Here is a 16,150-nt window from a genome sequence, read left to right on the forward strand (position 1 = left end):
TTTCCATACCTGTGTCTCCCTCAAGCCCTGTTCCCACAGCCATGGCCATAGCTTTTATGCCCCTTCCTCCCACCAGGCCACCAGCTGTTACCCAAATGGATCCTCAGCAGAGTACTTATTAGACTTCTTTGGATAACACCAAGAAACCACCACGAAATGAGGAAACCATCTGAGAGGTCTTGTTTTACTGCATTTGTCTGTTTCCTTCCCCCAGTGTCTCCCATTCCTATATGTGCCAACTCCTGGCATATTTATTGAGTGATAGGAATTGTCACTACAATGACCTTCCCCCAACAGTGTCTTCATATGTGGCTCCTGGCCATGTCCTCACTGGAGATATAGGCTCAACAACCCTAGAATTCCCCTCAGGCAGGGACCAAGTTTTTACCACAATTCTACTGTTTTGTTTTGATAATCAAAAGCACATGATATGCAATTGCACAAAAATCTTCTTGAAGCTAGAGGGTCACTTCTGTTCGAGTAGAAAGTCATGAGAGAGAACAGTTTTCTGACCCACTCTGTTTTGGTTCTGAAAGACCTTGCATAGCACTTCTGATTTCTCTTGCTCTTCACCTCCCCCTTTCTTCTCTTCTGGCTGCAAGGATAACACATTTATGAATGCCTCCTTCCTCAAAAGGCCAACTTGTTTTCCTGTCCATCTTGTTTTCACATTCCAATGAAAGCAGACTTCAAAAGTCTAGAAATCTTCCTTTTCAGCTTCTCTTTTTGCTCTGTATCAGGGGTCCAGCTACCTTGGTTTTCAGGCACCCATATACTTAGTCACAGATTTTCCCATGCTGAAATTCACCCCCTCAGTCTGTCTCCATCCAAAAGGACAACTAATCCATCTACCCTGCATTCCAGAGCTTTTACCAAAGGAGAAGAGGAGCACAGCCAAGCATTTCAAGCAGCTTAAATGGACACAGGAAACACTGGTGAACACAACATAACAAAATGCAATTCAGTAGAGAAAGCAAAGTCTTTGAAATGTGCACTGTCCAATATGGTAGCCACAAGCCACAGGTGGTTATTTAAGTTAATTGAGAAAAAAGTATGTAATGTTAATAATCTAGTTCCTTGGTTGCACAAGCTACATTTCTAGTGCTCAATAGTAACATGTGCCTAGTGACTACTGTATTGGACAGCACAGGTATAGAATATTTCCATACTGCAGAAAGTTCTATGGAACAGCACTGCTCTAAAATAAGCCTTTCTTAGCTTGCCTGGAGGCATGTATTCCACCTCTACTGAGTCATCTTGGAGAAACACTGGCTCCTTTTAGTGACTAACACTATCCCTATGTCTCTAGAGTTTTATCCTCTCTATGGATATAAGTGTTGCTTTCACTGATGTGTCCCAAACCACATATTTTGATAGAGAATATTATTTCCAAATGTCCAGTGAGAATTTTACATTTTGATACTCAGTAAGACCTGCTAAAATGAGAATGAGTGCCAGCAGTTGCAAGCATTGAAAACCCAATAGGTATTTTTTTCGTAGAGATCATTTATTTATTCATTCACTCATTTTTTCTATCATCATCATCATCTATTTATTTATTTTTATTAAAGTAACATTGACATAATATTATAGGAAATTTCATGTGCACAACATTATATTTCTACTTCAGTATACCCTACAGCATGCTCACCACCAAAACTTTAGTTTCTAACCATCACAATTGATCCTCTTTACCCATGTCATCCTACCCCCCCATCCCTCTGGTAACCACTACTTTGTTTTCTTATATGTGTTTGTACTTGTTTGGTTTGGTCATTTATTTTGGGTTTTTTAAATGTTTGTTTATTAGTTTTTGTATTCTGCATGTGAGTGAAATCGTAAGGTATTTGTCTTTCTCCATCTGATTTGTTTTACTTAGCATAATACCCTCAAGGTCCATCCATATTGTTGCAAATGGCAAAATTTCATCTTTTTTTTAATGACTGAGTATTAATCCATTGTGTGTATATATCACATCTTCTTTATCCATTCATCCATTGATGGGCACTTAGGTTGTTTCCAAATCTTGGCTATTGTAAATAATGCTTGTGATGAACATAGTGGTGCATATATCTTTTCAAATTAGTGTTTTCATATTCTTCAGATAAATAGCCAGAAGTGGAATTGCTGGATCATATGGTAGTCTTATTTTTTTCTGAGGAATCTCCAGACTGTTTTCCATAGTGGCTGCATCAACATACATTCCCACAAAAAGTGTATGAGGGTTACCTTTTCTCCACATTCTCGTCAACACTTGCTATTTCTTGTCTTTTTGATAATAACCATCCTGACAGGTGCAAGGTGATATCTCATTGTTGTTTTGATTTGAATTTTCCTAATAATTAGTGATGTTGGACATTTTTTCATGTGCCTTTTGGCTTTCTGTATGTCTTCTTTGGAAAAGTGTCTGTTAAGTGTCCTCTGCCCATTTTTTAATCAGGCTGTTTTGTTGTAGTTGTTGAGTTGTATGAATTCTATAGATATTTTGAATATCAACCCCTTATCAGACACATCATTTGCAAATATCTTTTCCCATTTAGCAGGTTGTCTTTTCGTTTTATTGATGGTTTCCTTTGTTGTGCAGAAGCTTTTTAGTTTGGTGCACTCCCATTGTTTATTCTTGCTTTTGTTTCCCTTGCCTCAGGAGACATATCTATAAAGATATTGATACGACCCACTGCTATTTCTTCTAGGAGTTTTACGGTTTCAAGTCTTATATTCAAGTCTTTAATCCATTTTGAGTTAATTCTTGTGTATGGTGTGAGATGGTGACATAGTTTCATTTTTTTGTATGTGGCTGTCAAGTTTCCCCAACACCGTTTATTGAAGAGTATCATTTCTCCATTATATGTTCTTTGCTTCTTTGTTGTAAATTAGTTGCCCACATATAGGTTTATTTCTGGGCTCTCAATTCTGTTCCATTGATCTATGTGTCTGTTTTTCTGCCAATACCATGTATTTTGATTAGTACAGTTTTGTAATATAGTTTAAATTCAGGGAGTGTGATACCTCCAGCCTTTGTCTTTTTTCTCAGGTTTGCTTTGGCTATTTAAGATCCCTTTTGGTCCCATATATTTTAGAATTTTTTGTTCTATTTCTGTGAAAAATTTCCTTGAGATTTTGATAAGGATTTCATTGAATCTGTAGATTGCTTTAGGCAATATGGACATCCTGACAATGTTAATTCTTCCAGTCTATGAGCATGGAATATCCTTCCACTTATTAGTGTCTTCTTCAATTTCTTTCAACAATGTCTCAGTTTTCAGTGTATGTCTCTCACCTCCTTGGTTAAATTTACTTCCTACTTATTTTTTTCTTTTTTTATTTTGCAGTTGTAAATGGGATTGTTTTCTTAATTTCTTTTTCTGCTAGCTCACTGTTAGCATATAGAAATGCAACAGATTTTTGTATATTGATTTTGTATCGTGCAACTTTACTGTATTCAGTTATTATTTCTAACAGTCTTTTTGCTTGAGTCTTTAGGATTTTGTATATATATAATATACGTCATCTGCAAATAGTGACAGCTTTACTTCTTCCTTTCCAATTTGGATGACTTTTAACTTTTTCCTGCCTAATTGCTCTGGCTAGGACTCCCAATACTATGTTGAATAATAGTAATCCTTGTCTTTTTCCTTATCTTAGGGGAATAGCTTTTAATATTTCACCATTGAGTATGTCAGCTGGGGGTTTGTTGTATATGGCTTTCATTATGTAGAGGTAGACTCCTTGTATATCCACTTTATTGAGAGTTTTTATCATAAATTGGTGTGAATCTTGTCAAATGATTTTTCCACATCTACTGAGATGATCATATGATTTTCATCTTTGATTTTGTTAATGTGGTGTATCACTTGATTGATTTGCAGGTAAACCATTCTTGCATCTCTGTAATAAATCTCACTCCATCATGGTGTATGACCCTTTTGATGTATTGTTAAATTTGGTGTGCTAATATTTTGTTTAGGAATTTTGAATCTATGTTCATCAGTGAGAGTAACCTGTAATTTTCGGTTTTTGTTGTTGTCTTTGTCTGGTTTTAGCACAGGGTGACATTGGCCTTGTAAAATGAGTTAAGTATTCCTTCCTCTTCAATTTTTTGGAATAGTTTGAGAAAGACAGGTGCAAATTCTTCTTGTTTTTTTAAACATCTTTATTGGGGTATAATTGCTTTACAATGGTGTGTTAGTTTCTGCTTTATAACAAAGTGAATCAGTTATACATATACATATGTTTCCGTATCTCTTCCCTCTTGCGTCTCCCTCCCTCCCACCCTCCCTATCCCACTCCTCCAGGCGGTCACAAAGCACGGAGCCGATATCCCTGTGCCATGCTGCTGCTTCCCACTAGCTATCTACCTTACGTTTGTTAGTGTGTATATGTCCATGACTCTCTCACGCCCTGTCACAGCTCACCCTTCCCCCTCCCCATATCTTCAAGTCCGTTCTCCAGTAGGTCTGTGTCTTTATTGCTGTCTTACCCTTAGGTTCTTCATGACATTCTTTTTTCTTCTTAAATTCCATATATATGTGTTAGCATACGGTATTTGTCTTTTTCTTTCTGACTTACTTCACTCTGTATGACAGACTCTAGGTCTATCCACCTCATTACAAATAGCTCAATTTCATTTCTTTTTATGGCTGAGTAATATTCCATTGTATATATGTGCCACATCTTCTTTATCCATTCATCCGATGATGGGCACTTAGGTTGTTTCCATCTCCGGGCTATTGTAAATAGAGCTGCAATGAACATTTTGGTACATGACTCTTTTTGAATTTTGGTTTACTCAGGGTATATGCCCAGTAGTGTGATTGCTGGGTCATATGGTAGTTCTTTTTGTAGTTTTTTAAGAAACCTCCATACTGTTTTCCATAGTGGCTTAACCAATTCACATTTCCACCAGCAGTGCAAGAGTGTTCCCTTTTCTCCACACCCTCTCCAGCATTTATGGTTTCTAGATTTTTTGATGATGGCCACTCTGACAGGTGTGAGATGATATCTCATGGTAGTTTTGATTTGCATTTCTCTAATGATTAATGATGTTGAGCATTCTTTCATGTGTTTGTTGGCAGTCTGTATATCTTCTTTGGAGAAATGTCTATTTAGGTCTTCTGCCCATTTTTGGATTGGATTGTTTGTTTTTTTGTTATTGAGCTGCATGAGCTGCTTGTAAATTTTGGAGATTAATCCTTTGTCTGTTGCTTCATATGCAATTATGTTCTCCCATTCTGAGGGATGTCTTTTGGTCTTGTTTATGGTTTCCTTTGCTGTGCAAAAACTTTTAAGTTTCATTAGGTCTGATTTGTTTATTTTTGTTTTTATTTCCATTACTCTAGGAGGTGGGTCAGAAAGGATCTTGCTGTGATTTATGTCATAGAGTGTTCTGCCTATGTTTTCCTCTAAGAGTTTGATAGTTTCTGGCCTTACATTTAGGTCTTTAATCCATTTTGAGCTTATTTTTGTGTATGGTGTTAGGGAGTGATCTAATCTCATACTTTTACATGTATCTGTCCAGTTTTCCCAGCACCACTTATTGAAGAGGCTGTCCTTTCTCCACTGTACATTCCTGCCTCCTTTATCAAAGATAAGGTGTCCATATGTGCGTGGGTTTATCTCTGGGCTTTCTATCCTGTTCCATTGATCTATCTTTCTGTTTTTGTGCCAGTACCATACTGTCTTGATTACTGTAGCTTTGTAGTATAGTCTGAAGCCAGGGAGCCTGATTCCTCTAGCTCAGTTTTTCGTTCTCAAGATTGCTTTGGCTATTCGGGGTCTTTTGTGCTGCCATACAAATTGTGAAATTTTTTGTTCTAGTCCTGTGAAAAACGCCAGTGGTAGTTTTAAAGGGATTGCATTGAATCTATAGATTGCTTTGGGTAGTAGAGTCATTTTCATAATGTTGATTCTTCCAATCCAAGAACATGGTATATCTCTCCATCTATTTGTATCATCTTTAATTTCTTTCATCAGTGTCTTATAATTTTCTGCATACAGGTCTTTTGTCTCCTTAGGTAGGTTTATTCCTAGATATTTTATTCTTTTTGTTGCAATGGTAAATGGGAGTGTTTTCTTGATTTCACTTTCAGATTATTCATCATTAGTATATAGGAATGCCAGAGATTTCTGTGCATTAATTTTGTATCCTGCTACTTTACCAAATTCGTTGATTAGCTCTAGTAGTTTTCTGGTAGCATCTTTAGGATTCTCTATGTATAATATCATGTCAGCTGCAAACAGTGACACCTTTACTTTTTCTTTTCCTATTTGGATTCCTTTTATTTCCTTTTCTACTCTGATTGCTGTTGCTAAAACTTCCAAAACTATGTTGAATAAGAGTGGTGAGAGTGGGCAACCTTGTCTTGTTCCTGATCTTAGTGGAAATGCTTTCAGTTTTTCACCATTGAGGATGATGTTGGCTGTGGGCTTGTCATATATGGCCTTTATTATGTTGAGGAAAGTTCCCTCTATGCCTACTTTCTGCAGGGTTTTTATCATAAATCGGTGCTGAATTTTGTCAAAAGCTTTTTCTGCATGTATTGAGATGATCATATGGTTTTTCTCCTTCAATTTTTTAATATGGTTTATCACATTGATAGATTTGCGTATATTGAAGAGTCCTTGCATTCCTGGAATAAACCCCACTTGATCATGGTGTATGATCCTTTTAATGTGCTGTTGGATTCTGTTTGCTAGTATTTTGTTGAGGATTTTTGCATCTATGTTCATCAGTGGTATTGGCCTGTAGTTTTCTTTCTTTGTGACATCCTTGTCTGGTTTTGGTATCAAGGTGATGGTGGCCTCGTAGAAGGAATTTGGGAGTGTTCCTCCCTCTGCTATATTTTGGAAGAGTTTGAGAAGGATAGGTGTTTTCTAATCTCTAAATGTTTGATAGAATTCGCCTGTGAAGCCATCTGGTCCTGGGCTTTTGTTTGTTTTTAGATTTTTAATCACAGTTTCAATTTCAGTGCTTGTGATTGGTCTGTTCATAGTTTCCATTTCTTCCTGATTCAGTCTTGGCAGGTTGTGCATTTCTAAGAATTTGCCCATTTCTTCCAGATTGTCCATTTTATTGGCATAGAGTTGCTTGTAGTAATCTCTCATGATCTTTTGTATTTCTGCAGTGTCAGTTGTTACTTCTCCTTTTTCATTTCTAATTCTATTGATTTGAGTCTTCTCCCTTTTTTTCTTGATGAGTCTGGCTAGTGGTTTATCTATTTTGTTTGTCTTCTCAAAGAACCAGCTTTTAGTTTTATGGATCTTTGCTATTGTTTCCTTCATTTCTTTTTCATTTATTTCTGATCTGGTTTTTATGATTTCTTTCCTTCTGCTAGCTTTGGAGTTTTTTTTGTTCTTCTTTCTCTAATTGCTTGAGGTGCAAGGTTAGGTTGTTTATTTGAGATGTTTCCTGCTTCTTAAGGTGGGCTTGTATTGCTATAAACTTCCCCCTTAGAACGCTTTTGCTGCATCCCATAGGTTTTGGGTCATTGTGTCTCCATTGTCATTTGTTTCTAGGTATTTTTTGATTTCCTCTTTGATTTCTTCAGTGATCACTTCATTATTAAGTAGTGTATTTTTAGCCTCTATGTGTTTGTATTTTTTACAGATCTTTTCCTGTAATTGATATCTAGTCTCATGCCGTTGTGGTCAGAAAAGATACTTGATACAATTTCAATTTTCTTAAATTTACCAAGTCTTGATTTGTGACCCAAGATATGATCTATCCTGGAGAATGTTCCATGAGCACTTGAGAAAAATGTGTATTCTGTTGTTTTAGGATGGAATGTCCTATAAATATCAATTAAGTCCATCTTGTTTAATGTATCATTTAAAGCTTATTTTTCCTTATTTATTTTCGTTTTGGATGATCTGTCCATGGGTGAAAGTGGGATGTTAAAGTCCCCTACTATGAATGTGTTGTTGTCGATTTCCCCTTTTATGACTGTTAGTATTTGCCTTATGTATTGAGGTGCTCCTATGTTGGGTGCATAAATATTTACAATTGTTATATCTTCTTCTTGGATAGATCCCTTGATCATTATGTATTGTCCTTCTTTGTCTCTTCTAATAGTCCTTATTTTAAAGTCTATTTTGTCTGATATGAGAATTGCTACTCCAGCTTTCTTTTGGTTTCCATTTGCATGGAATATCTTTTTCCATCCCCTCACTTTCAGTCTGTATGTGTCTCTAGGTCTGAAGTGGGTCTCTTGTAGACAGTATATATAAGGGTCTTGTTTTTGTATCCATTCAGCCAATCTGTGTCTTTTGGTGGAAACATTTAGTCCATTTACATTTAAGGTAATTATCGATATGTATGTTCCTATTCCCATTTTCTAAATTGTTTTGGGTTTGTTATTATAGGTCTTTTCCTTCTCTTGTGTTTCTTGTCTAGAGAAGTTCCTTTAGCATTTGTTGTAAAGCTGGTTTGATGGTGCTGAACTCTCTCAGCTTTTGCTTGTCTGTGAAGGTTTTAATTTCTCCATCAAATCTGAATGAGATCCTTGCTGGGTAGAGTAGTCTTGGTTGCAGGTTTTTCTCCTTCATCACTTTCAGTATGTCCTGCCACTCCCTTCTGGCTTGTAGGGTTTCTGCTGAGAGATCAGCTGTTAACCTTATGGGGATTCCCTTGTGTGTTATTTGTTGTTTTTCCCTTGCTGCTTTTAATATGCTTTCTTTGTATTTAATTTTTGACAGTTTGATTAATATGTGTCTTGGCATATTTCTCCTTGGATTTATCCTGTATGGGACTCTCTGTGCTTCCTGGACTTGATTAACTATTTCCTTTCCCATATTAGGGGAGTTTTCAACTATAATCTCTTCAAATATTTTCTCAGTCCCTTTCTTTTTCTCTTCTTCTTCTGGAACCCCTATAATTTGAATGTTGGTGCGTTTAATGTTGTCCCAGAGGTCTCTGAGACTGTCCTCAGTTCTTTTCATTCTTTTTTCTTTATTCTGCTCTGCAGTATTTATTTCCACTATTTTATCTTCCAGGTCACTTATCCGTTCTTCTGCCTCAGTTATTCTGCTATTGATCCCATCTAGAGTACTTTTAATTTCATTTATTGTGCTGTTCATCATTGCTTGTTTCATCTTTATTTCTTCTAGGTCCTTGTTAACTGTTTCTTGCATTTTGTCCATTCTATTTCCAAGATTTCGGATCATCCTTACTATCATTATTCTGAATTTTTTTTCAGGTAGACTGCTTATTTCCTCTTCATTTGTTAGGTCTGGTGCATTTTTATCTTGCTCCTTTATCTGCTGTGTGTTTTTCTGTCTTCTCATTTTGCTTATCTTACTGTGTTTGGCGTCTGCTTTTTGCAGGCTGCAGGTTTGTAGTTCCCGCTGTTTTTGATGTCTGTCTCCAGTGGCTAAGGTTGGTTCAGTGGGTTGCATAGGCTTCCTGGTGGAGGGGACTAGTGCCTGTGTTCTGCTGGATGAGACTGGATCTTGTCTCTCTAGTCGGCAGGTTCACGACTGGTGGTGTGTTTTGGGGTGTCTGTGGACTTATTATGATTTTAGGCAGCCTCTCTGCTAATGGGTGGGGTTGTGTTCCTGTTTTGCTAGTTGTTTGGCATAGGTTGTCCAGCACTGTAGCTTGCTGGTCGTTGAGTGAAGCTGGGTGCTGTTGTTAAGATGGAGGTCTCTGGGAGATTTTTGCCATTTGAGATTATGTGGAGCTGGGAGGTCTCTTGTTGACCAGTGTCCTGAAGTTGGCTCTCCTACCTCAGAGGCAGAGCCCTGCCTCCTGGCTGGAGCACCAAGAGCCTTTCATCCACACAGCTCAGAGTAAAAGGGAGAAAAAGTAGAGAGAATTAGTAGAAGTATGAAGAAATAAAGAAAGAAAGGAGGGAAGGAAGGAAGGAAGGAAGGAAGAAAGAAAGAAAGAAGCAAAGAAGGCAAGAAGGAAAGAAAGGAGGGAGGGAGGAAGGGAGGAAGGAAGGAAGGAGGGGAAGAAGGAAAAAAGACAGAAAGAAGATACAGTAAAATAAAATAAAGTATAATAAAGTTATTGAATTAAAAAATACTTATTTAGAAAAAAGAAGGGGGGGGACGGATAGAACCTCAGGACAAATGTTGGAAACAAAGCTATACAGACAAAATCTTACACAGAAGCATACACATACACCCTCACAAAAAGAGGTAAAGGGGAAAAAATCATAAATCTTGCTCTCAGAGACCACCTCCTCAATTTGGGATGATTTGTTGTCTAAAGGAGGGAAGGAAGGAAGGAAGGAAGGAAAGAAAGAAAGAAAGAAAAAAAGAAAGAAGGCAAAGTATAATAAAGTTATTAAAATTAATTATTAAGAAAAAAAATTTTTTAAAAACCATGGACGGATAGAACCCTAGGACAAATGGTGGAAGCAAAACTCTACAGACAAGATCTCACACAGAAGCATACACATACACCCTCACAAAAGGAGGAAAAGGGGAAAAAATCATAGATCTTGCTCTCGAAGCCCACCTCCTCAATTTGGGATGACTCGTTGTCTATTCATGTATTCCCCAGATGCAGGGTACATCAAGTTGATTGTGGAGCTTTAATCTGCTGTTTCTGAGGCTGCTGGGAGAGATTTCCCTTTCTCTTCTTTGTTCTCACAGCTCACAGGGGCTCAGCTTTGGATTTGGCCCTGCCTCTGCGTGTAGGTCGCTGGAGGGCATCTATTTTTTGCTCAGACATGACGGGGTTAAAGGAGCCGCTGATTCAGGGGCTCTGGCGCACTCAGGCCGGGCGGGGAGGGAGGAGCACTGCGTGCGGGGCGGCCTGCGGCGGCAGAGGCCAGCGTGACGTTGCACCAGCCTGAGGCCCGCCGTGCGTTCTCCCGGGGAAGTTGTCCCTGAATCCCAGGAACCTGGCAGTGGCGGGCTGCACAGGCTCCGCGGAAGAGGGATGTGGATAGTGACCTGTGCTCGCACACAGGCCCCTTGGTGGCGGCAGAAGCAGCCTTAGCGTCTCCCGCCCGTCTCTGGGGTCCGTGCTTTTAGCCGCAGCTCACGCCCGTCTCTGGGGTCCACGCTTTTAGCCGCGGCTCGCGCCCGTCTCTGGGTTTCGAGCTTTTAGCCGCGGCTCGCGCCAGTCTCTGGAGTTCCTTTAAGCAGCGCTCTTAAACCCCTCTCCTCACGCACCAGGAAACAAAGAGGGAAGAAATAGTCTCTTGCCTCTTCTGCAGGTGCAGACTTTTCCCCGGATTCCCTCCCGGCTAGCTGTGGTGCACTAACCCCTTCAGGCTATGTTCAAGCCGCCAACCCCAGTCCTCTCCCTGCGCTCCGACCGAAACCGCAGCCCTGCCCGCCCCGGCGGGTGAGCAGACAACCCTCTCGGGCTGGTGAGTGCCGGTCGGCACCGATCCTCTGTGCGGGAATCTCCCCGCTTTGCCCTCCGCACCCCTGTTTCTGTGCACTCCTCCGTGGCTTCGAAGCTCCCCCCTCCGCCTCCCGCAGTCTCCGCCAGCGAAGGGGCTTCCTAGTGTGTGGAAACTTTTCCTCCTTCACAGCTCCCTCCCACTGGTGCAGGTGCCGTCCCTATTCTTTTTTTTTTTTTTTTTTGTCCCTATTCTTTTGTCTCTGTTTATTCTTTTTTCTTTTGCCCTACCCAGGTACATGGGGAGTTTCTTGCCTTTTGGGAGGTCTGAGGTCTTCTGCCAGCCTTCAATAGGTGTTCTGTAGGAGTTGTTCCACGTGTAGATGTATTTCTGGTGTATCTGTGGGGAAGAAGGTGATCTCCGCGTCTTACTCTTCCACCATCTTCAAGGTCCCACTCCGCAAACTCTTCTTTGAATGTTTGGTAGAATTCACCTGTGAAGTCGTCTCATCCTGGACTTTTGTTTGGGGGAAGATTTTGATTACTGCTTCAATCTTTGCACTAGTGATTGGTCTATTGAGATTTTCTATTACTTCAAGATTCAGTCTTAGAATGTTGTATGATCCTAAGAACTTGTCCATTTCTTCTGGGTTGTCCAATTTGTTGGCATATAGCTGTTCATAATATTCTCATAATTCTTCATATTTCTGAGTTATCCATTGTATTTTTCCACTTTCATTTCTGATTTTATTTATCAGGGCCTTCTCTCTTTCTTTTTTTCTTAGTGAGTCTAGTCAATTTTACTTATCTTTCTAAAGAACTAGCTCTTACTTTCATTGACCTTTTCTATTGTCTTTTTAGTATTTATGTAATTTATTTCTATTCTGACCTTTATTACTTCCTTCCTTCTACTAATTTTAGGCTTTATTTGTTCTCCTTTTCCTAGTTTCTTTAGATGTAGTGTTAGGTTGTTTATTTGAGATTTTTCTTGTTTCTTGAGGTAGGCCTATATTGCAATAAACTTCCATCTTAGTACAGCTTTTGCTATATCCTATATGTTAGTATGTCATATTTTCATTTCCATTTGTCTTCAGGTAATTTTTTTATTTCTTCTTTTATTTCTTCATTGACCCAATAGATGTTCAGTAACATGTTGTTCAGTCTCCATATATGTGTGATTTTTCCAGTTTTCTTCTCTTAGTTGATTTCCAATTTCATACAACTGTGGTAGGAAAAGATGCTTGATATGATTTCAGTCTCCTTAAATTTATTGATACTTGTTTTTTTGTCCCAACATATGGTCTATCTTTGAGAAAGTATTCTGTATTCTGCTGCATTTGGATGGAATGTTCTGACTATCAAATCCACTTGGTCTAATGTTTCATTTAAGACTACTGTTTCCTTGTTGACTTTCTATCTGGATGATCTATCCATTGATGTAAGTGAAGTGTTAAAATCTCCTACTATCATTATGTTGCTGTCAATTTCTCCCTTTAGGTCTTTAATAATTGTTCTATATGTTTTGGTGCTCTTATGTTAGGTGCATATATATTAATCATTGTTATATCTTCTTGATAAATTGTCCCCTTTATTATTATATACTGTCCATTTTTGTCTCATTACCTTAATGTCTTAAAGTCTATTTTGTCTGACTTGAGCATGCTACACTCACTTTCTTTTGGCTGCCATTTGCTCAGAGTATCATCTTCCATCCCTTCACTTTTAGTCTTCGTTTGTCTTCAGAGCTGAGGTGTGTCTCCTGGAGGCAGCATAAAGTTGGGTCTTGTTTTTTAATCCAGCCAGCCACTCTTTGTCTTTTGATTGGTGAATTCAATCCATTTATATTTATGGTGATTATTGATAGAGAAATATTAAGTACAGCCATTTTATTTTTTGTTTTCTATTTGCTTTATATCTCCATTTCTCTTGTGTTTCTGCCTGTCATTTTGGTTGGGTGGTTTTCTATGATATTTATCTTTTTTTGTTGCTTTGTTTTGTTTCATGTTTCAGCTCTATGTTTATGTTTTGTGGTCAACCTGAGATATAAATGAGATGTATAAAAAGTCTCATAGTTAAAATAGTCCTTTTTCTGCTGATAGCATCTTATCTTCACTTACCTATATGAATTCTGTTCTTTCCTCTTCCCCTTTTATGTTTTCTTTGTATCAAATTATCCTGTATTTATGCTGTGAGTTTTTTGCCAAACTGAAATTGCTATAGTTATTTTTCTGCTTTCTTTTTTTCTCCTTTAACCTTTAGGCTATAATAAAGTGTTTAAAAACCTATCCTCACAAAGAGTTGCAATTTTCTAGTTCTATTTATCATGTAGTTCAAAGCTTTATGTACTTTTTTTGTTGTTTGTTTCCAGTAGAAGAGTTTCTTCCATTATTTCTTGTGAGGCTGGTCTAGTGTTGATGAATTCCCTTAGCTTTAATTTGTCTGGGAAAGTCTTTACTTCACCTTAATATCTGAATAATAACTTTGCTGGATAGAGTATTCTTGGGTGACAGTTTTTAATCTTTCAGTATTTTGAGACTGTCATTCCACTCCCTCCTGGCTTGTAGGGTTTCTGCTGAGAAGTATGCTGATAGTCTAATGGGGTTCCTTTGTACTTTATCATTCTTTATTCCCTGGCTGCCCTTAAAATTCTTTCTTTGTCATCAACTTTTGACAATTTTAATATTATGTGTCTTGGAGAAGGTTTTTATGCATTGAGGACTTCTACCAGCTTTATGGACTTATACATCCAGTTCCTTCCCCAAGTTTGGGAAGTTGTCAGGTATTAGACTTTAAAAGAAACTCTCTGTTCTCTTCTCCCTCTCTTTTCCTCCTGGGCTACCCATTACCCTAATATTGTCCTTCTTAAAAGAGTCAGATAGCTCTTGTAGAATTTCCTCATTTTAAAATTAACTTATTTCTTACAGATGGCCAACAGGCACATGAAAAGATGCTCAATATTGCTGATCTTCAGGGAAATGCAAATCAAAACCACAGTGAGATATCACCTCAGAGCTGCCAGAATGGTTATCATCAAAAAGCCAGTTCTTTGAAAAGATAAACAAAATTGATAAACCTTTAGCCAGACTCTTCAAGAAAAAGAGGGAGAGGGCCCACATCAAGGAATGAAAAAGGAGAAGGTACAACCAACACCACTGAAGTACAAGGGATGATAAAAGACTACTATAAGCAATTATATGCCAACAAAATGGACAACTTAGAAGAAATGGACAAATTCTTAGGAAGGTACAATCTCACAAGACTAAGCCAGGAGTAAATAGAAAATATGAACAGACTAAATAGAAGATATGAACAGATCAATTATAAGTAATGATATTGAACCTTTGATTAAAAAACTCCCAGTAAACTAAAGTCCAGGACCAGATGGCTCCACAGGTGAATTCTATCACACATTTAGAAAAGAGTTAACACCTATCCTTCTGAAACTATTCCCAAAAATTGCAGAAGAAGGAACACTTCAAACTCATTTTATGAGACCACCATTACCCTGACACCAAAACCAAGAAAGATTCCTCAAAAAAAAAAAAGAAAATCACCGCCCAATGTCACTGATGAACATAGATGCAAAAATCTTAAACAAAATACCAGCAAACGAAATCCAACAATACGTTAAAAAATCATACACCATGATCAAGTGCGATTTATCCCAGGGATGCAAGGATTTCTCAATATCTGCAAATCAACCAGTGTTAATACACCACATTAACAAATTGAAGAGTAAAAATAATATAATCATCTCAACAGATGTAGGAAAACTTTTGATAAAATTCAACATCCATTTATTATCAAAACTTTCCAGAAAGTGGTCATAGAAGGAACATACCTCAACATAGTAAAGGCCAAATAGGACAAACCCACGGCTAACATCATAATCAACAGTGAAAAGCTGAAAGTCTTTCCTCTAAGATCAGGAACAAGACAAGGATGTCCACTCTCACCTCTTTTATTCAACATAGTTTTGGAAGTCCTAGCCACAGCAATCAGAGAAGAAAAAGAAATTAAAGGAATCCAAACTGGAAAAGAAGTAAAACTGTCACTGTTTGCAGATGACATGATACTATACATAGGAAATCCTAAAGATGCTACCAGAAAAGTACTAGAGCTCATCAATGACTTTGGTAAACCTGCAGCATACAAAATTAATACATACAACTCTCTTGCATTTCTATATACTAACAATGAAAGGTCAGAAAGAGAAATTAAGGAAGTGATCCCATTTACCACTGCATCAAAAAGAATAAAATACCTAGGAATAAATCTACCTAAGGAGGCAACAGACCTTTACTCTGAAAACTATAAGATATTGATGAAAGAAATCAAAGACGACAAAAACAGATGGAGAGATATACCATGTTCTTGCATTGGAAGAATCAATATATTCAAAATGACTATACTCTTCAAGGCAATCTACAGATTCAATGCAATTTCTTTCAAATTACCAATGGAATTTTTCACAAAACTAGAACAATAAATTTTTTAAATTTGTATGGAAACATAAAAGACCGTGAATAGCCAAAGCAATCCTGGGAAAGAAAATGGAGCTGGAGGAATCAGGCTCCCTGACTTCACACTGTACTTCAGAGCTATAGTAATCAAAACAGTATGGTACTGGCACAAAAACAGAAATATAGATCAATGGAACAGGATAGAAAGCTCAGAAATAAACCCATGCACATATGGTCAATTAATCTATGAAAAAGGAAGCAAGAATATACAATGGAGAAGAGACAGTCTCTTCAACAAGTGATACTGGGAAAAGTGGACAGCTATGCTTAAAAGAACAAAATTAGAACATTCTCTAACACCATACACAAAAATAAACTCAAAATGGAT

The sequence above is a fragment of the Globicephala melas genome, chromosome 15, assembly GCF_963455315.2.
Source record: "Globicephala melas chromosome 15, mGloMel1.2, whole genome shotgun sequence".
NCBI classification, from domain to species: domain Eukaryota; kingdom Metazoa; phylum Chordata; class Mammalia; order Artiodactyla; family Delphinidae; genus Globicephala; species Globicephala melas.